The following is a 26551-nucleotide window of genomic DNA, read 5'->3' as shown; positions in this document are numbered from 1 at the left end:
CAATGGCACTGAATTAAGGAAGAGGCCACCAGTTCTAATGGGGCAGCAATGCCCCAACCATACTGCAGATTACTCTTGATGACTCAAAAGATCTTCAGACTTTAGAAAAATCTTTTTCTGATTTCTAATGTCCTAGCCTACTTCAAATTGGGTTTGGGGATCTATAAACACTTGATTGATAATCTATATTGATATCCTTGGACAGAATTTATCTAAGGGTGTCTATAAAACATGTCTTTTTGATTCATCCTCCAAAAAAAGCCATCTTCAGTCAAAAAACTTGGGGAATCATTTTATGCAACGTACCTCTTTTAGAAATGAAAGTTTCTCTTTGAGAAAAAGACTTTTTAATGTATTTGTCCACAGAAACTTATTAGCCAGTAGTGGTTATTTTAATAGCCACTACTCACGTGTTCCAGAGCACCTAGTATGCTGTCTTGCATTCAGCTGGTGCTCAATAATTGCCTGGGAATTTGAATTGGTAAACATTAGCTCTGTCTGAATTCCTCTAATATACTCCTTATGTATATACCTTACCAGGTTTCTCTGTGGTCTCACAATGATTTGCTCCCAAAGACTATTCCTAAAAGGATTAATTTTCAGTAAATCTTTGAATTTTTGCCATTAAGGGAAGAATACATGGTTTTATTTTTTCTCAGTGCTGCCCCATTTAGATACTATCTCTAGCTCAGCAAGGACTTGTAGTGGGAGCATGGTTTAAAAGGGGGGAATTAAGTCATCATTCCTTTGAAGCTTCTAGAAAGTATTTCTAATGAAAACCACTTTGGGGGACTGAGGAGGTGCACATAGGCGGGGTTGGCATGAATCTAGTTCTTGAACGGGTAGCAGTCACACAGGTATTTGCTTTCAAGTTTTCCTTAACATTTGACAAATATATTTTATACATTCTTCTAAATGTGCATTTTATGATTTAAAAAGAGAAAAGGAAACACCATCTAACTCTATGCCTGATTACATCCCTCCCTACCTACCCAAAGGTGAGAGTGAGACCACTGGCCATGTTTACACTGTTGAAAGTCAGCTCGACCATCTTGGTCTTTTCTACCAGACACAGGAGCAAAGGGGCAGGGGCTGGAAGCTGTGTACTTTTTCCAGCTTCTAAGTTAATTCCTTTTTTCTTTAAACTGAAGTATAGTTGATTTACAATATTGTGTTAGTTTCAGGTGTACAGTAAACTGATTTGGTTACACATATATACGTATATATCTATATTTTTCTTAAAAATTCTTTTCCATTATAGCTTATTATAAGATACTGAATATAGTTCCCTTTGCTATACAGTAAATCCTTGTTGTTTATCTATTTTATATATGGTAGTGTGCATCTGTTAATCCCATACTCCCAGTTTATCCCCTACGCCTTCCTCTTTGGTAACCATAAGTTTGTTTTCTATGTCTGTGAGTCTGTTTCTGTTTTGTAAATAAGTTCATTTGTACTATTTTTTATATTCCACATATAAGTGATAATCATATGATATTTGTATTTCTCTGCCTGACTTACTTCACTTAGTATGATAATCTCTAGGTCCACCCATGTTGCTGCAAATGGCATTATTTCATTCTTCTTTATGGCTGAGTAATATTCCATCATATATATATATCTTCTTTATCTACTTTTTTTAACCATTCATCTGTTGGTGGACACTTTGGTTGCTTCCATGTCTTGGCTGTTGTAAATAGTGCTGCTATGAACATTGGGGTGTGTGTATCTTTTTGAATTCGAGTTTTCATCTTTTCTGGATATATACCCAGAAGTGGGACTGTTGGATCATACGGCAGTTCTATTTTTAGTTTTTTGAGGAACATCCATACTGTCTTCCATAGTGGCTGCAGCAATTTACATTCCCACCAACAGTGTAGGAAGGTATCCTTTTCTCTACACCCTCTCCAGCATTTATTATTTGTAGACTTTTTGATGATGATCATTCTGACCGGTGTGAGGTGATACCTCATTGTAGTTTTGATCTGCATTTCTCTAATAATTAGCAATGTTGAGCATCTTATCATGTGCCTGTTGGCCACCTGTATGTCTGGGAAGATGTTTGCCAACAGTGTGACTGACAAGAGCTTAATTTCCAAAATATACAAACAGCTCGTACAACCCAACAGAAAAACGGGCGGAAGACCTAAATAGACATTTCTCGAAGTTAATTCTTCATAGTATGGCATCATTACTTTATATTGTTATTTTACTTGAAGTGGTAGTGAATTTCAGTCACATTCTGGCAGTCACATTCTGGCTTAAATCGAAGCATTAGAATACATTTCTAAAGCCCCTTCAGAGAAATTTGGAAATTCAGTTGCATTAACCAAACTTCTGTTTCCTGCTCTGGAAATGGCCAACAACATAGAGTATTCTCACATTTACTCCCTATGAGCTACTATATTTTAGCTTCTATTTATGAGTGACCATACAGTATTAGCCTCTCTGTTTGTCAGATAAGTTTTTATTAGTATTATTGTTCAGGTACTTCATGGTCCACTATTGTCAAAACCTGATCTATAACACTTTTTAGAAATAAAAGACACTATGGCTTTTTGTTTTCGCATTTTAGCCTTCTTGAAAAGAGTTCTCCTTGTTCTTGTCAAAGAGGTAGTTAAAGCAGTAATCCTCTGAAATATTTTAACAAACCAAAGTAGAAAATGACTGAGTATTTCCAAGTTCCTATCTCAGCCCACAGGCTCAGGAATATGAATTAGGTGCACTGATGTAAATGTTGAATCTTTAATATTTCACACCAAAAGAAATGCCTCCAGGTAGCTTTTAGCATACTGCTGTAATCTTGGGTAATGAATTAATCATACTCGTCCTTAACATGGAATGTTAAGGTGGAATTCATACCGAAGAGGACAGATCAGATAAGCAAGCACTTTTGCTCCGGAAAACTATTTCACCAGTACATTAGCGTTCAGAGCATTGACTAATCTCTACAGACTAGGATCTAAAATTAATATAGGTCCCAAAGCCCCAGTCTCAGAACAGCGCCAGATAAAAATCCCAAATCAGACTGCTAGAAGTGCTTCCAAGGAGCACCCAGGGAACCAGTAATATTAATTCAATAAATAGGAATTTATCCCACTTACCTTTGTTCTGAGGCCTTTTCTAATTAGCAACGTCTACAAGTCGCTTGTGGAGGGCTGGTTCCCTTAACTAAAGAGGGTGTGTCTGCATGTACACTAATACTCCTTAGACCAAATTTCTGCCTAGCTGGGTGACACAGAGTTAATATCGAGGTTGACTGGAAATTTACATGCCCATGGCAGTCAAAATGAGGCACAGGCCGACTCACAGGCCATTCTGACACACAGTGGGGGAGGTTTTGGCTCACATAATTTTGATTATATAGAATTATTTCGCCCTTTATAGATGAAAGCTGTCTTATGTTTTGTTATCCACACCTCCAGTGAGCTCCCTGTCATTTTATGGCTCTAGTCATTTCTTACAAGTAATATTTTGGAGCCTAGGAAAAGCAGCATGAGGTTCACCCTAAATTTAGTTACATGCATGGAGCTCGACTTGGGAAGAAGGGGGACTAGGCTGACAGTCTCCTTGCTCATAACCTTGACCTGCTGAAGGGCAGGCCAGGGGTGAGCACACCACCTCACTGAAAATCAGCAGGAAGGCATCTTCTGAGAGAGGAGAACACATACAAATGTGTATTTCATGGTCCTGTATCAGTAAATTTCGTATTCGTTTTAGAGGACCATTGCTTTCATCCATCCATCCATTCAATCGTTCATTAATTCTTTTAACGAATTTGTGTTCCGGATCTGTAACATTTAAGGTACTCTCCCGGAACTGCAGATTAGACAAAATATGATGTGGCTTCTGTCCTTCAGTTTGTGCATGAAAAAGGGAAGAGAGGGCGGGGAGGGAGTGGTGGAGAGAGTGCATGTCATGGTCGAAAGGCTGATCATAAACTTAACCTAAATTATTTCTAGTTTTATGAATTCCGTAAGATGAATTAATCCAATCCTCATTATGCACGTTTCCTAATTTTAAATATAAACTTTATTCAGAAAGTATCACTCCTTTTTTTATATCATTATTTGGTAGCATAGAAATCCTACACCTCAGCCCCTTAAAATATAAAGGAAATTGACCTACGTGAATATCTATAATACAAGGTCAAGTGAGATGAGTACTATCAAAAAAGCACTATGGGCTGTGAGAATTTACTTAAATCAGAGATTGCTCTGATCTGGAGGGAGCACAGAGTGAAGGTTCCAGAAAAGGACTATCTTTCAAACAAGCTCCAAAGAGCCTGCAAGATTTCAAGGGACCAAAGAATCTAACAGTTCAAATGCCACATAGGAAGGACCTTGAGTGCTTGAAAACTGACTGGAGGGTGGCAGGGAGGGGCGCAGGATGGCTGGGAAGTGTCGGTATGAGTGGGAGTTCTGGTATCTGGGGAGTGGGGCTGGTGACCCATTGACAGACATGAGGAAGGTGGGTGGGGGAGGGGCAGGGGCAGGGGCAGGTTGGGGTTTGGGAGCACAAGGGTAGGATGCACTAAGTTCAAAGGCTAGGGCAAGAAAAAGTCCAATAGAGAGTTTGAAACACAGCCTGCAGCCTTTTGAACATCTTTTAGTGCCTACATATTGGAGAGAGCTGATGTTGAAAGTATATATGTGATTTCGTGGGAATGACAGTTGAGAAGAAAAGGGAAAAGGATAGAGACTTAGAGAATGTCCACGTTCAGGGGCAGAGAGGAAGAAGAACAACGGAAATAGAAAACTGCAGCTTGTGAAATCAAGGAAGAGACTATACCAAGGGTTGTGAGAACACTGTTAAAAAATAAAACTACTTGGAGTTTAAAAATTCACAGTATTTACTCAAATACATCTTATATGGACTAAAGACTTTTTAAAAAAGGAAACGAACCTCTAAAAACTAAAAGAAGAAACTACAGATGAATATTTACCTGGTATTTTAATGAAACAGAACTTTCCAAGAGTAAAAGCAATGTGAGACACAGCAACATAAAAATTGGAAATTTATGTAACCAGGACAATATTTTGCCAAGATCAAACAGATGCATTCTAATTTCCCCCTTACTCTGTGTCCCATCTGCAGCCTGGCCCTTCCAGGGTGGAGCCACCAGACTGACTTGCCCAGAGCAGGGGAGGAAGAGATTGTGCTCTCTCAAGCCAGGCTGGAAAGTCTAGAGAGTGAGGATTGCTAAATGCCCTCATCTGTTTAGCCATAATTTTACATATCAACGGGTGGGCATGGCTGATCAGATCTTACAGTTCTCCCAGAGTAAGGAAAAGACACCACTTCTGCCCCTGAGGCTGAGGCCAGGAGGCTTGCTGCTCTGTGCTGGAAAAATGTTTGGCACAAGGGAAGTTAGAAATCAAAAGCCAGAGGGATTGTGCAAGGAAGAGGGAAGTGAGAAGGTAGAAAAAAAGAACCGGTCCGAAGTGTGTGTCCTGGCTGAGACCCTATGATCTGGGGGACTTGGACGCAGGAAGGATCTCTGTTTCCGACTCCATTTAGTCTTTTAGAAAGAGACAGCCTCTCAGGCTACACTCTACCAACCCAGGGGCAGCCACACTGCGGGAAACGGGTGGTGCGCTTGGTTAGGCCCAGGGAGGACTGGAAGTGGAGCTTTTCTGGTTACTTCTTGGTCCCCATGTGGTGTGTCTGGGATCTGCCCCGTCCAAGGTCTTGGACCTGAATTGAGAGCCAGGGTGAGAGACCTCTCAGCAGAGGCTAGGGGTGGATTCCCTGTGCCCAGAAGAATGTGGCAGAGTGCGTTACGACAACCAGCCTAGGGAAGCCCAGCCAGCCAGGCAGCAACGCAGAGAGACAGAGAGGAGGTGGTACCATGTGGACCCGAATTGCTCTTCAGTCCCCCACAAACAGGTGACCAGTACACTCAACTCCATCTTGGATCAGAGCTGGGGAACTGGGTTCAGCAATGAGAGCTTACCCAGTTATCTCAACAAACCAAAAACTGCCTAAAAGGGCTAAACAATTAGCTCAGACACAATTCAAAAAATTTTAAAAGCCCTAAAAGTGGCTTCCCTGGTGGCGCAGTGGTTGAGAGTCTGCCTGCCGATGCAGGGGACACGGGTTCGTGCCCCGGTCTGGGAAGATCCCACATGCCGCGGAGTGGCTGGGCCCGTGAGCCACAACTACTGAGCCTGCGCATCTGGAGCCTGTGCTCCGCAACAAGAAAGGCCGTGACAGTGAGAGGCCCATGCACCGGGATGAAGAGTGGCTCCCGCTCGCCACACCTAGAGAAAGCCCTCGCACAGAAACGAAGACCCAACACAGCCAAATAAATAAACTAAATTTAATTTAATTTAAAAAAAAGCCCTAAAAGTTAATTTCTACCTACCTATCCAATGGCTGAGAGTTTGTAGGGAAGACAAGCCAAGTCACAGATAAACACATTGTACTTATCTACATACTGAAGCACTGTATTGAGTGAATTTGTAATTGGGGCACATTCTCATATGTCAAAACAACATTAATACGACTAAATGTCAAATATCAAATAAGGGGAAAATGCCAGAGATGAAAAAAGAAAGGGTTAATATGTTTTACCGACACAGAACTCGTTCGAATAAATAAGAAAAATGCTAAGATCTCAGGAGAGGAATGGGCAAGAACAAAGACCAAAAAAATCCCCAAATAACCAGTCAATTTATAAACCAAGAAATACAAATAGCTGATAAACATAAATATCTGAGAAGCTAACCAAGAAATAAAAAGTAAAATGACATTCGTACCATTCTCACTTTTCAGAAAAGGGAATATTGATACGAGTTTTCTGAAAATTGGTTTAGCAATACACATTAAGGACATTCAAAATGCTTATATCTTTTAATCTATTAATTCCACTTCTAGAAAATTATCCTTAAGAAATCGTCAGAAGTATGCATACATTTAACAATGAAATTCAACACTGTTCAAGAGGTATGGAAAGATCAGAGAATGTAAATTAAATCTTCCCCAAGCTCATGGCTCACAAACAGGTAACTTCCACCGGTTCTCATTTTAAAAATAGCCTAGAAGAGACTCCAGCTCCATAACTTTTCTATTTCAGTCTTGCATCAACTTTGCAGTAAAGCCACCCTTCCTTATGTCCAACTGAAACACATCCTGCTTTACTTTAAGCCTATGTTTGGTCTCGTGTGGGCACAATGAATAAAATTTTAAAAATTAAATTCATTAAATTAAAAAAATCCTTCCTGGCCCCAATTTTTCTTCCTTCTTTCAATGAGCACTCACTTCTGGGACTAATGTTGCTTCTGACTCGCTCCTGGCTCTCGGCACCCACCTGGCCCAGGTCCTTGAGGTCTCTTCGCTCCCTTAGCCCCTGGATGAGAAATGGCCATGCAGAGAGACAAGCACACAGCTGCAATATGGTGTGAAAAGAGCTCAGATTGATGGCTGTACAGGGGGCATGGGTGCATAGAGAAATCTGGGTCAGACCAGGGGAGTCACATGTCAAAGAGAAGGAAACCTGGATGCTGAGGGCTGAACAGAATTCCCTAAGTGGAAAAGGGCAGTGGTGAGGTGGGGGGCAAGGGGGTGGCCCGGGGGGTGTGAGTGTGGAGACATGGCCAAAGGTACACCAGGAGAGAGTGTGGCTTCACAGAACGAAAGCTGTTCTGTGTGGCTATGAGTGGAGCGTGTCAAGCGGGATATATGGGCATGATGAGAGTTTGGGGGCTCGCCTTTGTAAGCCACGTTAAAGACTTTGAATTTCAGTCTATAAACATTATGCAGTCAGTGAATAATTTAAGTTGGTGAAACACAATCAGATTTTGGTGTTAACCAAGGACACACAGACACTGTGGATGGTAGGTTGGAGACACAAGTACCACATGTATTGAATTAGGGCACCAAAAGAGCAAAAGGGGATGGAACGGAGGAGAAGGGTACAGGAGAGAGCATACAGAATCAACACTACTTAGGAACCTGCTGGATGTGGGGCAGGGTGAGGGAAAATGAGGAGACATCTCCTCAGTTTCTGGTTCCCTAAAAATCTTACCTTATAAAAAAATTTCACCTACAAGTAGCTCTCATACTTGAATGTGCAGGGAATCACTGGGATCCTTGTTAAAAATATAGATCGCTGGGCCTCCCCTCCAGATTGGCAAAGTGGGGGAGGACCAAAAATGCATTTTTAAGGAGCCCACCGCAATTTTCATAGAGGTCCACTTTGAAAAATACCTCAAAGTGTTTTTCTTTTAATTTTTGCTTTTAAATAATTTGCAAACTGCGACTCCTAATTAATAACTAGTAGATAATCATGCACAGTGAAGAGAATAAAAACGTGGCAGAGTATAAATGGTACACTATAGTGACACTATATATCTGCAAATGTGGAATATGGGGGAGTTGGGGCAGAGAGAAGATGGGCATGATGCCTATGAAAGCATAACAGCATTTAAAGGGCTGTGAACTAATAAAATATATATACATATATACACATATATATGTATATATATAATATATACATATATGTATATATATACATAATATATACGTATTATGTTCCTGCTAATATTTGCCCTTTGACCCTGGTTGTGACACAGAGAACTTAAGTCCCTTGGAATTCCCTGGGTGATGGGAAAAGATAGCATCTTTTGTTCTAAGAGGTGACTCTTGGCAGGCTCCTGGATTGGGGCTGGTCACCAGGAAGACCAAGCACGATTAGAAGCTTGGAACTTTCAGCCCTACCTCCATCCTCTGGGGAGGGGAGAGGGGCTGGAGATTGAGTTAATGATTGATCATGTCTACATGATGAGGCTTCCCTAAACACCCCTGAATTACTAGTTTGGAGGGCTTCCTCATTGGTGAACACATCCAGACACCAGGAGGGTGATGCACCCCAATGCTATCAGGATGGAAGTTCCTGTGCTTGTTCATTTCCATCGTTTAAAGTATGCTTTGTAATGAATCAGCAATGGCAAGTAAACTGTTTTCCTGGGTTCTGTGAACCACTCAAGCAAATTATCAACCCTGAGGAGGGAGGGTCATGGGAACCTTGTCTTTGTAGCCAAGTCATATAGAAGTTGTGGGTAACCTTGAGACACACTACTTGAGACTAGCATCTGAAGTCTTGAGACACTGAGCCCTTAACCAGTGAGGTCTGTGTTAACTCTGATTAGTGTCAGAATTGAGTTGAATTGTAGGTCACCCAGCTGGTGTCATAGAATTGTTAGTGTGGAAAAACACCCACACATCTGGGAAGTATTGTGAGTGTGAAAATAAAGGGAAACACAGTGAATATTTCCTAGACAAGTCAACATGGGAAGAGAAATTAGTGACGATGGAAAGGAGTGACCCGAGCTGAGGAGAATGGCGGCCAGATGGGTGCGTCCGAAGGAGAGTGATCCAGAGGTGCAAGTGAAACAGTTGAGGACAAGAAAGAAAAGTGGAAACAGGTGCCCCTGGATTTGGTCATTAGGAGGTCTCTGGAAAGCTGAGAACTAGAAGAATGGAAGGTAGCTGTGGAGGGAAGGAAAGGTGAGGAAGCAGAGACTATAACAGTAGGAAGTAACTCGGGAAGTTCTGCTAGCGAGACAGGAGGGACGGGGGCAGGGCACAACCATTAAAAGAATGACACAGCTGTTGAGGATACGACAAAAACTGGTCAGAACCAACTAGGCCCAAGATCGCAGAAGATTCGATTTCTAGTCACCTTTAGCCTCATTATGCACTCATTGCAATACATTAGCATATGCTAAATGACACACCCACGGGTGCCATGACAGTTCTGAGGGTGACCATACAGGGCCAAAATTTGGGCAGTGGCCCAATTCCTGGAAATCTCTGCCCCTTCTCCAAGATAGTTAGAATATTCCTCCCACTTGTTGGTGTATGAAATGACCCAGGCCATAAAAACTAACCACCCCTGCCCCGATGGATTGCATTCTGTCTACGGAATGTGTATCTCTCTAAGTAAACCTGCTTCCACTTACTATGGCTCACTCTTGGATTCCTTCCTGCACGAAGCAGGAAGGAATCCCAGTAGGGGAAGGTAAGTCAAAATTTGGAACCTGGCATGTGGTTAGTGATGTTTGGGCCTGGCTGGAAGGTCCCTGAGTTTGACCCACCTGAAGTCTTTTCCCAGACCCTCACTTAGCAGTCCATCCTAGGGACTTGCTCGAGACCTGGGACATGACCATCCTCTCGTGCCCCATTCTGCAACACTAGGAAGGGCATGAGAGAGCTATCATAGCAAGAGTGATAAGTAACAGGGTCTGCCCTTTCAGAGCATAACATTCTCTTCATGTATTTACCTATTTAAAAATATAAAATACATCATTCCTGAATGATACAAGGAAACAAAATCCGAATTTCCCAATACCGTGACATCTTCACAGGTTTAACCATTAAGTTTAATTTGTACAAACATAAAGGTGTGCAGTGTGGGGCTGCTACTGATAAGTGTATTTAAACATTATTTGTATTGTTAGTTTAAGCCATCAATATATTGAAAAGGTCTCTGGATATACTTTTATGAAAAGTACAGGCTTCTATATTTATAAATGAACATTAAAAAAAAAGATTAAAACCCTTCTCCAAGCTGCATCAATAAATCTGTCACAGTTACACAAATCTCAGAAGGCAGGCAGTTTGGAAACAGCTCACTAATTTCCTTCTTGAGCAAGTTCTCATTAGCAAGAGTCTGAAGACAGCTAGTGTATGAGCCTGCAAACGCATCTGGGAGTTTGTGTTCCTACTTGTTGATATCAGATGCATTATCCCAGAGGCAACTTTGTGAGAAAACCAATGAGATTGAAGTGGGCTGAGGAAATCTTTGAGAGGTCAAAGCTTCTTTAAAGGTTTCTGGAAAATTTAGGTACCATCTATCTCATGTGAAACAAAACTAGAGTTAAAAATAATTCCACCCCCATTCCACCCCTAATCCCCATTGGGTACTCATTAAACTTTACTTCCAAGTTCTATTCAATGAGTTCTCAAATGAATGTGGGTGGATTCAGAGACTGACATCTCTTTGTGGGTCACATGGAGGCAAAAACCAATTCTTGGGTTTCAGAACTTTAGTAAAGTGTAGTCTGAATTAGAACAGTCCACCACCCTTGTTTCCTAGGGATGCTGGTTTCACTTTCCCTGTGGTTGGAGAGTAGGTTTGAGATTAACTGTAAATAGGTCGCCTCCAATACCAGCCCCTGGTTTAAAAATCCCAGTAGGGGAACGTAAGTCAAAATTTGGAACCTGGCATGTGGTTAGTGATGTTTGGGCCTGGCCGGAAGGTCCCTGAGTTTGACCCACCTGCAGTCTTTTCCCAGACCTGGTATCTTGGTTTTTCTCTCTTCCTTCCTTCTCCTTCTCCTACTCTTTCTCTGCCTCCACCTTTTCTTCTTCCTCCTCCACAGATCCCATCTTGGATTGTAATCTGACCCTGCCGTCTGCCCTCCAGACAGGGGCCAAACTTTAGGACCTTGACTCTGAGTTATTATTTCTGAGTCTGATGTACCCGCTACTACTGACAGATAGGAGTTTGAATAGAGTTTCATATATATTTGCAATTACATATCATAACTACATATATTTAATAATACACTTGTTTTATATATAAAGAAAATATCAATAAAACCTATTATACAATATATATTACATATATATGATTAAAAATCATGTTACCGTATAAAAGCATTTGGCCTGTCAGTGGCTTTTATACTTGAATGTGCATGACGATCACTTATTAAAAATATAGATTCGTGGGCCCCATCCTCAGATTTGTGAAGTTGGGGAGGGGAATGAAGAAAAGATTTGCTCCTGGCAATTCTTATTTAGGTCCACTTTGAAAAACAGAGTTAAGAGCTTTCCTTTTCCTTTTAAATAATATATAAATCAGTGCCCCCAATGAAACATTAGTAGATACCATGAACAAGTGAAGAGAACGGCAACAAAAAAAAACTACACGGTATAAATGGTTGCAGATATTTTTTCTCTGTGCCTCCTTCAGCTACTATATTAAGCACAGGAAATGGACAAAGCTTTTTAGGGCATCTGAGAAAAATCAGAAGTTTTCCAATGGAAATGATTAACGCAATGAAAAGAGAAAACAAATTTTTTTTTTTTTTTTTTGCCCTGGTACCTATGTTTGACTAGGTATTGCTAAAATAAGCAGAGATTTGGTATTTTGTATGAAATATAGTTTTCTGATTACCTAGAATTTGTTCTCTTAGAGATAGAGCACCACGGAGGCAAGGTCTTATCTGTGGTGAAGAATGTATTCTGACTACAAACAGCAAATGAAATTCAAAGTTGTCTCCTAGCTACTGATCTTAGCTGGCATCTGAGAAATTCTGTAAACGACACTGACCCCCATGAGCTGACCCTGACATCCTAGCTTGCAGAACATCAAATGGATGCATGCACACAGGAAATGGGAAAAAATTTTTTTAAAAAAACCCTATCCCCATACCCGGCTCCAAAACCCCACCAAACCCTAAGGGAATTTCTGTTTTTGAAAAAACAACTATGACAAAAAGCCTATAAGGTTATGTAAAACTAGAGTCATAGAAAAAATGGGGGAAAACAATCCCAGATTTTCCTAATTTCAAAGAACGACTTTATTCATGCTAAACATATAGCCTATGGGTTCTGGCTTCTGTCACCTTCCAAATAAAGTGAGAAACAGATTTTCTTACATTTCTTTTTGTTCTTGGCTTCTAAAGCTCAGCTTGTTAAGTAGATTTCTGAGCGCGGGAGAAAGATAAAAGCCTTTTTCATGTGGGGTGCAGGGGAAAGTGGTAGGGAAGGACTGAGAACTGTTATCACTAATAAACTGCCAGATTAGGTAAGCATGGGGGGTGAACCAAAAGATCTGATAATTATTTTTTTCTAAGTAAAAATTTAATGGTGGAAAAGAGAAAGGGCAATGAATTGAATGGGCTGTGAGTCTAGCTCCTAACTCTAAGCACTTAAGAAATGTTTCATGATGACGGTGTTTGCCCATGTGCTTGTCCGCCCATTGCTAGAATGAAAGTGAATGAAATCCCTTAGAAGACCTCTGATCAGGCACTATCCCCTGACAGGAGTCAGCTTGTACCAAAAAGGCAGTACTCCATCCTGTCATGGGTGGGAGATCACTACCACCGCTCAATTAGACAAAAGGTGACACCCTGGGGTTTATAATTCTTGAGGAGCCCCAATTAATTTATGCACCTGCTAGTGTGTGCCAAGCTGAGTTTAAGATTTTTTTTTTACATTTTTATATACTTTCTCTCAAAAATATTCATATTTATTAATGTTGGCTTACTAATGTTATTCCCCTGCAGAGAAAAGGAAACGTGTTCATCTCAGCATTCTTGCCTACTTCCTCTCCCTTTCCTCCTTGTTTTAATTAACAATTGCTCAGTGCCCTGAGGGCTGTCATTAATTAAAAGATTAAAAAAAAATCCTTCAGGAATAAGTAGAAATGATATTTTCCTCTTTTTAAACCTGAATGTGGTTTTAAGATTTATTTTGCAGTGTTTTTTTTTTTTTTATGGTCCTCTCCTTATGATTAAATTTATTTCTGAAAGATTCGGTTGTTGATTTTATGCAAATGTAAGATTTTTCAAAATAGGAAATAAAACTCTTGATGTTTTATTAATTCATGCTCTCCTTAGAGTTTGGTAAAAGAGCTTTCGCAACATGGGAATTATGCTTTAATAGACAAAAAGTACAAACATTAGTAACTCTTGTAATTCGGAAAATGTACATTTTGGTAATTCCTTTTTTCCATTGTTTAAGAAGAAGGTAAAGATGTGTTTGGGAGTTAAAAGAATTCACTGATTAAGGCAGATGGGGGAGATAACTAGTAAGTACATGTGCCTTCAAGCCATTAGGCTGTGACTTATACTATCTAATTACTATTTTGACCACTGATAGAATTTTTTCTCCCTCTAGTCCATGAAAAAACAGATTAAATAAGAGACTATAAAGGGACCAAAATGATTCCAAAGGTGGCTTAATGAAAAAAAATGTTCTGCAGTTTTATGGAAGGTTATAAACCTTATGAAGTGAACCATTTTCTGATGATAAAATGCTCTGAAAAGGCAGCCCAGAACCTTCTCTGACACAGGAGAGCAACGTCTTCTCCAAAGTCATTGGGAGAGGCTCACAAGTATTTTATCATGGCTCAAATTCCTTTTGTTGCAGTTTCTAAACTTCATTCCCCATGTTAAAATATCACAATGCAAACCATAAGAATTAACTTAAAAAAATCGCATGCGTTTGTGTGGAGTTATAAAAGCCAGTTTGTCTTTACTGAAGGCTGCTTGGTGGGAAATGTTCAGTGAGCAAAGAGCCAGGTCTGCATTCAGCCTCTTTTCTCCTTGGCCTCTTTCAGGGGGTGATACTCTGAAGCTCCACTGTCTCTCAGCCCCACCAGCACAAACACACTTTTCAGTGCATTCTTCTCTAGTAAATCCTCTATCAACTCTACAACCACCTCCCTCTCCTCCAAATGCAGGAACACTCTATGGCTCCCTCTTGGCCCACTCTGATCTCCCTTCTCTATACTCTCTTTCTCAAAGACTTTGGCCACTGGGGTTAAAACGCTGGCAAATAATCCTTAAAATAAATCATCATTCCTGAGTCTGTGTGCTTCTAACTACTTCTTGACCTTCTGATGTAAAGTATCTTTAAAATCATAAAAGCAATACAAACGCATTATGAGAAATTGAGCAATCAGAAAGGGAAGAATCACCAAAAATTCCATCATTTTGAAAGCTCTATATTATTTTGGTGTACTTCATATCTACATTTTAAAATAATAATCATAGTTAATATCTCAGATTACATTCTACTTTTTCATTTAATATTAACTCAAAGACGTTTGCACATTGCTGTCTAGTCATATATCAAATTAGAATACAGCTGAGGCGCATTTATCAAGCGGACAGGCCAGCGTTTATTTTATCATTTCTTTGGATGTTTGATAGTTTCTAGTATTGCAATTAAGAATAATGCTGTCTCAAATAATGCATAGTATTATTCCTTCAGGAGAGAGACTCAGAGTGGAATTATTGGGTTCCAGTTTGCGAATACTTACATGTATCTTAAGATACGTACATCTTATATATCTTACATATATCTTAGGATATATTGACAGTGTCCAATTTTGGTCCCCCAAAATGAGGTTACATATTTGTTTATTTTCTGCTTTTTAGTTTAAAACAATTTTGAATTTACAGAAAATTACAAGAGTAGTCCAAAGAATTCTTTTATACCCTTTGTCCAAAGACCCCAATCAAATTTTGCCAATTGTCCCAATCATGTCCTTTATAGCAAAAGCACCATTCCAGTATCCTGTGTTGCACCTGACTGCCATGTCTCTCTAATCTCCTTCAATCTGGAGCAGTTCTGCAATCTTTCCTTCACCTTCATTCTGAAGATCACATAAAAGATGTCAATTTTAACGTCTCATCATCATCTGAAACGCAACAAAGCTAAAACTGATCTCATCACCTTCCTCTCAAAATCCGCTCTATCACTGAATTCCTACTTTCTGTCATCTTTCTTCCAGTAACCTAGGCTTAAAACACTTCCTCTCCCTTAGTCCACATGTGATTACCAAATTGTTAAATACTATTCTCCAATTGTCACTCAATACCTTTATGTGCATTTTCCATTAGCACCTCAGACGCAACATGTCCATCCCTCAACTCATCAGCTTCTTTTCAAAACCTCCTCCTCGGCCTCCTATCGCTCTAAACGGCACCAACGTTGGCCAAATGGGCCAAGTTAGCACGAGGTAAGAAAGGCAACAGGAGAGCATAAGTGTTTCCATCCAGTGACAACATGGTCTTGTGTGCTAAAAGAGTAAGCAGGAATGGGAGGGCAGAGTAGCGTGAGAATAAGCCTTAAAGGCTGTGCTGAATAATTCAGTTTCATTCAGTCCTTCTTTCTGGACTAAGATATAAGCATTTAATGGCTCTAGCTTTTTTTTTTTTTAATTAATTTATTTATTTTTGGCTGCATTGGGTCTTCATTGTTGGGTCTTCGTTGCTGCGCATGGGCTTTCTCTAGTTGTGGCGAGCGGGGGCCACTCTTCCTTGTGGTGCGTGGGCTTCTCATTGCGGTGGCTTCTCTCGTTGTGGAGCATGGGCTCTAGGTAGGCAGGTTTCAGTAGTTGTGGCACGCGGGGTCAGTAGTTGTGGCTCATGGGCTTAGTTGCTCCACTGCATGTGGGATCTCCCTGGATCAGGGCTCGAACCCGTGTCCCCTGCATTGGCAGGTGGATTCTCAACCACTGCGCCATCAGAGAAGCCCTCTTGCTATTTTTTCAAACTGACTTATAATCTTAGCACTAGCTAGCTCTTTCTATACAGAGAGAGCTAAATAAAAGTTTGTTCATAAACTTGATAAACTACACTGGAACTTAGAGGCTTTGGGAGTGTACCCTCCACTACAAATTACTTTCCTCTCTAAATGTGGCAAGATTATTTCTAACTATAATCATCGGATTTGAAAAACATGGGCTCTCATCTTAACTTTCTTCTAAATAGCAGTGGCAGAACTGGGTACACTAATTTAGCAAATACTAATTGCAAAAAAAAAGTATTTAGCAAATACTTATTGAGGGCCTACTTTATTTATGTGAACTTAAATTGGTGCCTTACTTAACTTGAGAAGTAAAAGTATGAAAACTTAGAACTTTAAGTGGTCTATCTTAACAAAAAAATAAGCATATTGATTTCATTTTCAAAGAAGCTTTTTTTAAATTAGACTTGCAGTTTTTGTAAGTAAATAGAGGCCTGTGCTTACAGGAGAAGAGAGAGAGACAATAAAAAGCACATGTCATGCTGTGTATTTAAGAGACAAGGTTATAGCAAATAAATGCACACATCAAAAAAGGAACATCTCAAGGAACTAGAAAAAGAAAAACAAACTAGGCCAAAGTTAGCAGAATGAAAGAAATAATAAATATTACAGCGGAAATAAATAAAATAGAGAATAGAAAACAAATAGAAAAAAAATAAACAGGGCTTCCCTGGTGGCGCAGTGGTTGAGAGTCCACCTGCCAAGGCAGGGGATGCGGGTTCGTGCCCCAGTTCGGGAAGATCCCACATGCCGCGGAGCGGCTGGGCCCATGAGCCATGGCCGCTGGGCCTGCGCGTCCAGAACCTGTGCTCCGCAACGGGAGAGGCCACGGCAGTGAGAGGCCCGCGTACCGCAAAAAAAAAACCAAAAAAAACTAAGAGTTCACAAACCCTTAGCTATAGAATGAAGGAAAAAAGAGAGAAAACCCAAATAAATAAAATCAGAAATGAAAAGGAGATATTACAACTGATGCCTCAGGGGAAAAAGACTCTTATGAACTATTATGAACAATTATATAGCACCAAATTGGATAGCCTAGAAGAACTCGAAAAGTTCCTAGAAACATACAAACTTCCAAGGCTGAATCAAGAAGAAATAGAAAACTTAAACAGACCAATAACTAATAAGGAGACAGAATCAGTAATCAAAAACCTTCCAACAGAGAAAAGCCCAGGACCTTCATGGGTGAACTCTATCAAACATTCAAAGAAGATATCAATCTTCCTTAAACTCTTCCAAGAAAGATAAGAAGAAACATTTCCAAATTCATTTTATGAGGCCAGCATCACTCTGATACCAAAGCCAGACAAAGACACCACAAGAAAAGAAAACTACAGGCCAACGTTCTTAATGAACATAGATGCAAAAATCCTCCATAAAATGTGAGCAAACCAAATTCAACAGCACATTAAAAGGATTACACACCGTGAACACGTGGGATTTATTTCTGGGATGCAAGGATTGTTAAACATACAAAATCAATCAATGGTTTACATCACATTAACAGAATGAAAGATAAAATTTTGGCAAAATTCACCATCCGTTCATGATAAAAACTCTCAAATAGATACGTGTAGAAAAACTTACCTCAACACAATTAAGGCTATATATAAAAAGCCCACAGCTAATATGAGAATCCATGAGGAAAAACTGAAAGATTTTTCTCTAAAACTAAATATAAAGCCAGGATGTCCACTCTCACTATTTCTATCCAACATAGTATTACAAGTTCTAGCCAGAACAATTAGACAAGGAAAATAAATAAAAAGCATCCCAATTGGAAAGAAAGAAGTAAAATTATCTCTGCAGATGACATGATCATATATGTAGAAAAACCTAAAGACTTGACAAAAGAACTGTTAGAACTAATAAACAAATTCAGTAAAATTGTAGGATACAAAATCAGTAAGCATAGTCTGTGGTGTTTCTATACACTAACAACAAAGTATCTGAAAAGGAAATTAAGAAAACTATCTCACAATAACATCAAAAAGAATAAAATACTTTTGAATAAACTTAACCAAAGAGGTGAAAGACTTGTGCACTGGAAATTATAAAATACTGATGAAGGAAATTAAAGAAGACAGAGATAAATGGAAAGACATCCCATATTCATGGACTGGAAGAATTAATATTGTTAAAATGTCCATACTACCGAAAGTGATCAACAGATTCAGTGTAATTGCTTTCAAAATCCCAATGGCATTCTTAATGAAATTTTAAAAAAATCCTAAAATTCATATGCAACTGCAAAAGGCTCCAACTAACCAAAGCAATCTTGAGCAGGAAGAGCAAAGCTGGAGGCATGCCACTTATTAATTTCAAAAAATTTACAAAGCTACAATAATGAAAATAATATGGTTACTAGCATAAAAACAGACACATAGACCAACGGAATAGAATGGAGAGACAGAAATAAATCCACACATTTATGGTCAACTGATCTTCGACAAGGGTGCCAAGAATACACATGGGGAAAGGACAGTCTCTTCAATAAACAGTAATGGGAAAATTGGATATATATACACAGAAGAATGAAATTGAACCTTACCTCAAACCATATTAAAAAGTCAACTCAAAATTGATTAAAGACTTATATATAAGATCTGAAATTGTAAAACTACTAGGAAAAAAACATAGGTAAAAAGCTTCTTGCCACTGGTCTTGGCAATGATTTTTTTGGAAATCAAAAATGATGAAAAAAGTACAGGCAATAAAAGCAAAAACAGAGATGTGTAATTGTGTCAAACTAAAAAGCTTTTGCGCAGCAAAGGCAACAATTACCAGAATAAAAAGGCAACTTATGGAATGGGAGAAAATACTTGCAAACCATATGTCTAATAAGGGATTAATATCCAAAATATATAAGAAACTCATAAAACTCAGTAGCAAAAAACCCCAAATAACCTGATTTTAAAAATGGGCAAAGAACCTAAATAGATATTTCTCAAAAGAAGACATACAAATGACCAACAGATACGTAAAAAGGTGCTCAACATCATTAATCATAAGGAAATGCAAATCAAAACCACAATGATGTATCACCTCACACCTGTTAGGATGACTATTATCCAAAAGACAAAAGATAACAAGTATTGGCAAGCTTGTAGAGAAAAGAGAACCCTTGCACATTGTTGGTGGGAATGTTAATTGGTGCAGCCATTATGGGAAGCAATATAGGTTCCTCAAGAAATTAAAAGTAGAACTACCATATGATCCAGCAATTCAAATTCTGAGTATATAACCAAAGGAAATGAAATCAGTATCTTGAACAGATATTTGTACTTCCATGTTCATTGCACCATTATTCACAATGGCTAAGCTATGGAAACAACCTAAATGTCCACTGATGGATGAATGGATAAAGAAGTTTATATATACATATACACACATATATGTGTGTATATGTGTGTATATGTGTGTATATATATATATATATACACACACACTTAGGCCTTGAAAAAGAAAGAAATCTTATCATTTGTGACAATGTGGATAAACCTGGAGGACCTTATGCTACATGAAATACATGGAAAGACAAATACTTCATGATCTCATGTATGAAATCTAACGTAGTCAAACTCATGGAAGCAGAAAGTAGTATGAGGCTGTTAGGGCAAGGGGGAAAGGGAAGTAGGAAGATGTTGATAAAGGGTACAAACTTTCAGTTATGCTAGATAAGTTCTGGAGAGCTAACGTGCAGCATGGTTACTAGAAAGCTGCTAAATCAGAATCAATCTAAAAAGAATTTTTTTTTTCTGGGAGTGATTGAAAGGGGGCATAAAAGGATGTCAGGCTGACAGATGGATTACTGCTATTTGCAACCAGAAAACAAGGCCAGGCTGTGGATCTTGGTGTGAAATTGCAAGTCTTCTATCTATTTCAGGAGATCACACTGGAATAGCTTATTTTATTTCCCAGTCCTCCCCCTCTTTTCCTACATACACAGCAGCTGTTATACCTGATGAGATCTTCAAGGACAGTGCCAGAGATATATTCCTTGAAACTTTCCTTTTCCAAGACATTTTTTTTTTATTTTTGGTGTGGAACAATTTATAAAAGCTGAAAAGCTTATAGATATATGTTGCTCTACGGTAAAGAGGCAATCCCTAATATCAGATTATATACTGAAAGGTAAAACACTGACTGTCTTTAGCACAGTCCAACATCTCCTTCTAAGGTCATTTCCTCTGGGTGATCTCACTTCTCATATGACCTACACACTACTGTTCATCATTGCTGCTTGACTCAGACTGCCTGCCTCAAGCATTTATTTTTCCATTTTTCTGACCATTTCCATGAGCCTCCTCCTATCAAAGTTTATCTTCTTTATTTTCTGACACCAATAAAAAGAGACATGCCAAGTCTAGGCTCACACTGGGTTTAATATTTGAGAGTCTACTCTATGTATGTCTACTCCAGTTATTTTCATTTAAACAAATGGCTACTGAAATGCATTGTCTTAATCTAATTTAATGCATATGGAAGAGTAGAAATTTGGACAGTGAGGCAAGATGGTACTGTCCCATCTCAAATTACACTACAAAGGTGACTATTACCCCTCTATATAAATAGGGCTTTATGCTTGGATCTTCAAAAATAACAATCAACTTCTACTGTAGTTGAATCATTTACTATTCAAATGCCACAGTTTGACATTATTTTTTCCTGGATATTATATTTTCTTACCTTGACACTTAGATAATTTAAAATATTTTGAATATCCTTCGTATTAATAGTCTGGTTTTTGGATATGAAACATTCTGAGTGTTCCATCATGAAACAATGAGCTTAACAGCAAATTCCCATAATCTACTAACAAAATGGTTCTAGACTTTCAACAGCAGTATTGTCTTCCTTCATTTTCTGAAATCAACTAACTTAAAGGCCATCAATTATGATGTGGCATCTTGTATTCCCTTATCATCAAAGGGAAGTCAAGAGAGCATGGCTTTAGTTCCTATTTTTTCACCAGTTAGTGGTATGTCATTGAGAAAATGACATCATTGCTCTGGGCCTCTACACGTTGAGACTGGATTCAGTGATCTTGAAATTTTTCAGACTGCAGATTCCTTAAGAATTGGATGAAAACTGGTCCATCTCTCTATCACATACACAGATATATACCATTTTTTTGCATACATTATTATTCTATTTGTTATAATATCATGGTTAACGGAGCCAGTTCTGGCCCAAGTTTGAATTCCACTTTCACCACTTACTAGGTTCTGCAACCTTGGGAAGGTCACTAAATCTCCCTAACTTCAGTTCCTTACCCATTAAATAGGGAAAATAACTCCTACTTCCTAGGACTATTGCCAATTTAAATATATATAAAAGTACTTAACTCAGTGTCTGGCCCATAGCAGGCCCTCAGTAAACGACAGGTTAAAAAAAGAACTTGATGGGGGACTTCCCTGGTGGCGCAGTGGTTGGGAGTCCGTCTGCCAGTGCAGGGGGCACAGGGTCGATCCCTGGTCCGGGAAGATCCCACGTGCTGTGGAGCAACTGAGCCTGTGCGCCACAGCTACTGAGCCTGAGCTCTAAAGCTCACGAGCCACAACTACTGAGCCCATGTGCCACAACTACTGAGCCCATGTGCCACAACTACTGAAGCCCGCGTGCCTGGAGTCCGTGCTCCACAAGAGAAGCCACCACAACGAGAAGTCCGCGCACCACGACACAGAGTAGTCCCCGCTTGCCGCAACTAGAGAAAGCCCGCGTGCAGCGATGAAGACCCAACACAGCCAAAACAATAAATAAGTAAATAAATAAATTTATTTTAAAAAATTGATGAAGCCAAAAACAACAAAACAAAAAAACAAACCCAAACCAAATAACTCACTGGATTAGATCATCTCTAAAATTTTACTCTATGTATTTTTTAAAAATAATTTTATTTTTTAGAGCAGTTTTAGGTTCACAGCAAAACTGAGCGAAGGCACGGAGATTTCCCATATGCCCCCGTCCCCATGCATGCCTTGCTTCCCTGCTATCAACATCCCCCACCAGAGTGGTACATTTGTTACAACTAATCAACATACACTGCCACATCATTATCAAAGTCCATTGTTTACATTAGGGTTCACTTAGTGTTGTACGTTATATGAATTTGGACAAATGTATAATGACATGCATCCCATTACAGTATACAGAGTAGTTTCACTGCCCTAAAAATCCTCTGTGCTCTACCTATTCATCACTTCCTCCCTCCAAGCCCTGGTAACCACTGCCTTTTATTTTTTTTTGCGGTACGCGGACCTCTCACTGTTGTGGTCTCTCCCGTTGCGGAGCACAGGCTCCGGACGTGCAGGCTCAGCGGCCATGGCTCATGGGCCCAGCCGCTCCGCAGCATGTGGGATCTTCCTGGACCGGGGCACGAACCCGTGTTCCCTGCATCGGCAGGTGGACTCTCAACCACTGCGCCACCAGGGAAGCCCACCACTGCCTTTTTTTACTGTCTCAATAGTTGTGCCTTTTCCAGAGTATCTTATAGCTGAAATCATATACTGTAGTGTGTAGTCTTTTCAGATTGGCTTCTTCCACTTAGTAACGGGCATTTTCTCTCCATGGCTTGACATGGCTTGATAGCTCATTTCTTTTTAGTGCTGGATAATATTCCATTGTATGAATGCACCACAGTTTATTTATCCATTCACCTACTGAAGGACATCTCAGTTGCTTCTAAGTTTTGGCAGTTATGAATAAAGCTGCTATAAACATCCATGTATAGGGTTTTGGTGTGGACATGTTTTGAACTCTTTTTGGGTAAACGTCAAGGAGCGCAATTACTGTATTGTATGGTAAGGGTATGTTTAGTTTTGTAAGAAACCGCCGAACTGTCTTTCGAAGCGGCTATGCTATTTTTTGTTCTTACCAGCAATAAATGAGAGTTCTTCTTGCTCCACAAAAGCTCCAGAATTTGGTGTTTTCAGTGTTCTGGATTTTGGCCATTCTAATAGGTGTGTAGTGATATTTAATTGTTGTTTTAATTTGCATTCTCCAGTGACATAGGATGTGGAGCCTCTTTTCATATGCTTATTTGCTGTGCATCTTCTTTGGTGAGGTATCTGTTAAGATCTTTGGCCCATTTTTAAAATTGAGTTCTCTGTTTTCTAATCACCGAGTTTTAAGGTTCCTTTTCATATTTTGGATAACAGCCCTCTATCAGATATGTCTTTTGCTAATATTTTCTCCTCATCTGTGGCTTGTATTTTCATTCACTTTACATCATCTTTCACAGGGCAGAAAATTTCTGTTTTAGTGAAGTCCAGCTTGTCACTTCTTCCTTTCATGGATCATGTACTTCGGTGTTCTACCTCAAACATCACTGCCAAACCCAAGATCATCTAGATTTTCTCCTCAGTCACCTTCTGGGAGTTTTATAGTTTTGCATTTTACCTTTACGTTTTTGATCCATTTTGAGTTAATTTTTGTGGAGAGCAATCTCTGTCTGGATTAATTTTTTTTCATGTGGGTGTTCCAGTTGGTGTTTAACTTTATAAAGAAGTAGTATTTATTGATTACTACAGCATAGTGTTTAAGTCTGCATTTACCAAGCAAGCATCACAGGGTGTTGTTTTTCAAAATATTCTCTGGGGGCAAGTTAGACGGTTGGATGCAGGGGAGGTGTTCCGTCTAACAAGCAGGGGAGGCCCTGCACCTAGCTCTCCCTTTTTAAGATTTACAGCATTCATAGCATAGTAAAAGCTCTGATGAGTCCTAAAGTAAAGACAATCCGCTCACAGCTTATCTCTGTGTTTCCCAAACTGGTTCACTCACTTTTTGCCCCCAATCCTACTAATTTCTCCAAGAATTAACGTTCCTGAACACACTTCCAGAAATGCTTTTTTGGTCTGGTATTCTTTTTCCTCCTTTAAATCTCATCCTCATCAAGGAATTGCGTTCTTACTTATTTAGAGGACATTATGTACAGTGGACATCAGTATTGCTGGAATATTAAGTACATATAAAAATAGCTATACAGGATGGATGAACTCAGTGATATATTTTGTCCATGTCCACAACACCTAAAACACGCCCAACCAATCAATGAAAATTCTTCGCACACTAAACACCAACAGCTAATTATACTTGCAGTCAAATGCAGCAAGAGACTCCCTGTTAAAACTACAGTCGCAACACTCACACCCTACAAATATTGAATACGATAGTACTTCACGTAGTTCTTCATCCACAGAGACACATGGCTGACATCTGTTTAGTTATTTCATCAAAGTATTCAACTGAGAGCTGTGGAAAATAATTTGGAAGCTATAAATAGTCACTGAATTGATATATGTGAGAGCATCATGCTGGCATTGGCTCCTCTGAATGTTTGATGTCGAAATTTGGGTTATCACATCAGACTTGGGATACCGATTTGATACCAAATATCCATTAACTAGACTAAAATCTATCAAACACTCAGAAAATATCAATCCCTTCTCTTTTAGTCCAACCAGATCTTCCAAAAATCTTGCTAGTTTCCTCTTTGCCTCTTTATCTGGACATAGATGGTATATCTGCACTAGTGATCTTAACTGTTACCAGAAACTTGGATTACAGAGGCAGGAAATGAAATATTGAAAAAAAGTGAGAAAGAAACCTCATGAAAAAAACCAACAAAAAGATTAAAAAGAAGATTAAAAAAAAATGAGGGGAAAGAAGTTTAGCTTCTGGGGTTGAAAGCGTTGAGTGGAAAACACAGTAATGTGTTTTTAACATTCATAGGAATTATTATACATATTTTATGGGGGAAAAACTTAAAACAGAGAAGAGACTCCAAAATTCTGTCATATGCAAACAACATACACTGGAAATAAATAACTCCATCTTGCATCTGAGCAAAATAACTGGATGAAAGTTCTTGTTTTCCAAGAATTCTGAATAACCCACAGGGTTTCTATTTTTTTTTAGCACATGCTTATGTTTTACAGGCAGTTTCAGGACTGGATTTCCAATAAATGCTTTCTATGGATAAAACTTTTATATTAAAAAAATGTACAATAAGGCAGAGGCTTATTTCTAGCCCCTTATAAGCCTCAGAATTCTGCAGACACCAGTTTAAACTGGTATTGCATTTTTACCAGTTGCTTAACAGGACTTCGCTCCATCAAGCAGGCAAAGAAATTTAAAAAAATATTTGAAGTGACACACTACATCATAGCTGGAAACAACAAGACATTTAAAAGGTCTTTTGTATAACACGTTGCGAGTTGCCAGCTGTTTTTCTAATCCATAGAGCAAATCCTGCACTGAAAGACTGCTACCCAGAAGGCATGCACCGACATTGATTTCAATCCACCAGCTCTCCCGGTGGATCAGATGGCATCTCAGCACTGGAATCAGTATTGCTATCACATACTCATCTGTCGCCTCATGGGACAAGAGCTGCAAGAAATATGAAGGGAAATTGCTCCCGTTAGGGGACAGCTACATTTTTCTGTAAAAAAAAAAAAAAAAAAAAAAAAGCCACCACCTATAGTGTGCATGTTAAAATGATGCTTAACTAAAAAAGAATCCACCCTTTTCTGCCCAAATATTAACACACTCAGCAGAATAATATATTATTTCTGCTTCCCAGCCCTATTCTTAGCCTTCCTTGGAGGTGAGCTAACCAAGTTCTTTTCAAGGCCGTTGTGGAAGTGATTTGTCTCAGAAACTCACACCCGAAGTCACTTCAGAAAAATGTCTGAAGTGGCTGCCGTTTTGCCTTCGTGTCCATTTCCATCCTTGTGCGCATACCCACCAAAGCAAGGACTCTTTCACTCGGTGAATCGGATTCAGGGATGTTTCTGCATTTTTATTTATTCTCCAATTTCAGGGTGGCCCGTTAGATTGAAGGACTGCAACCATTTGCGGGAAAGCAATTTCAAATTTCAACTTATTTTCTAAGCCAAAAATAAAGTGGCTTCAGTTGATGGAAAGAAGGGTCATCCTCCTAAGAGTTCATTAGCTCTCGAAGCTTTCAATTTCTCACATGGACAGCAGGACACTGACTCCCAGTAAATGTCTGCGAAGCTCAGTAATTCCAAAGAGTCTGACTTAAGGCTAGGCTCACAGAAAAAATAGCCCCTAGCCCCAAACCACATACTTATATCCATCCATCCATCCATCCACCCACCCATCCATCTATCCATCTACTCATCCAACACATATTTACTAAATACCCACCCATTATGTACCTGAAAATACAGCCATGGATAAACAGACAAGTCTT

Source organism: Grampus griseus, assembly GCF_964374135.1.
Source record: "Grampus griseus genome assembly, chromosome: 13".
Lineage (NCBI taxonomy): Eukaryota > Metazoa > Chordata > Mammalia > Artiodactyla > Delphinidae > Grampus > Grampus griseus.
The sequence above is the reverse complement of the archived record's forward strand: the minus strand, read 5'-3'. Positions refer to the sequence as shown.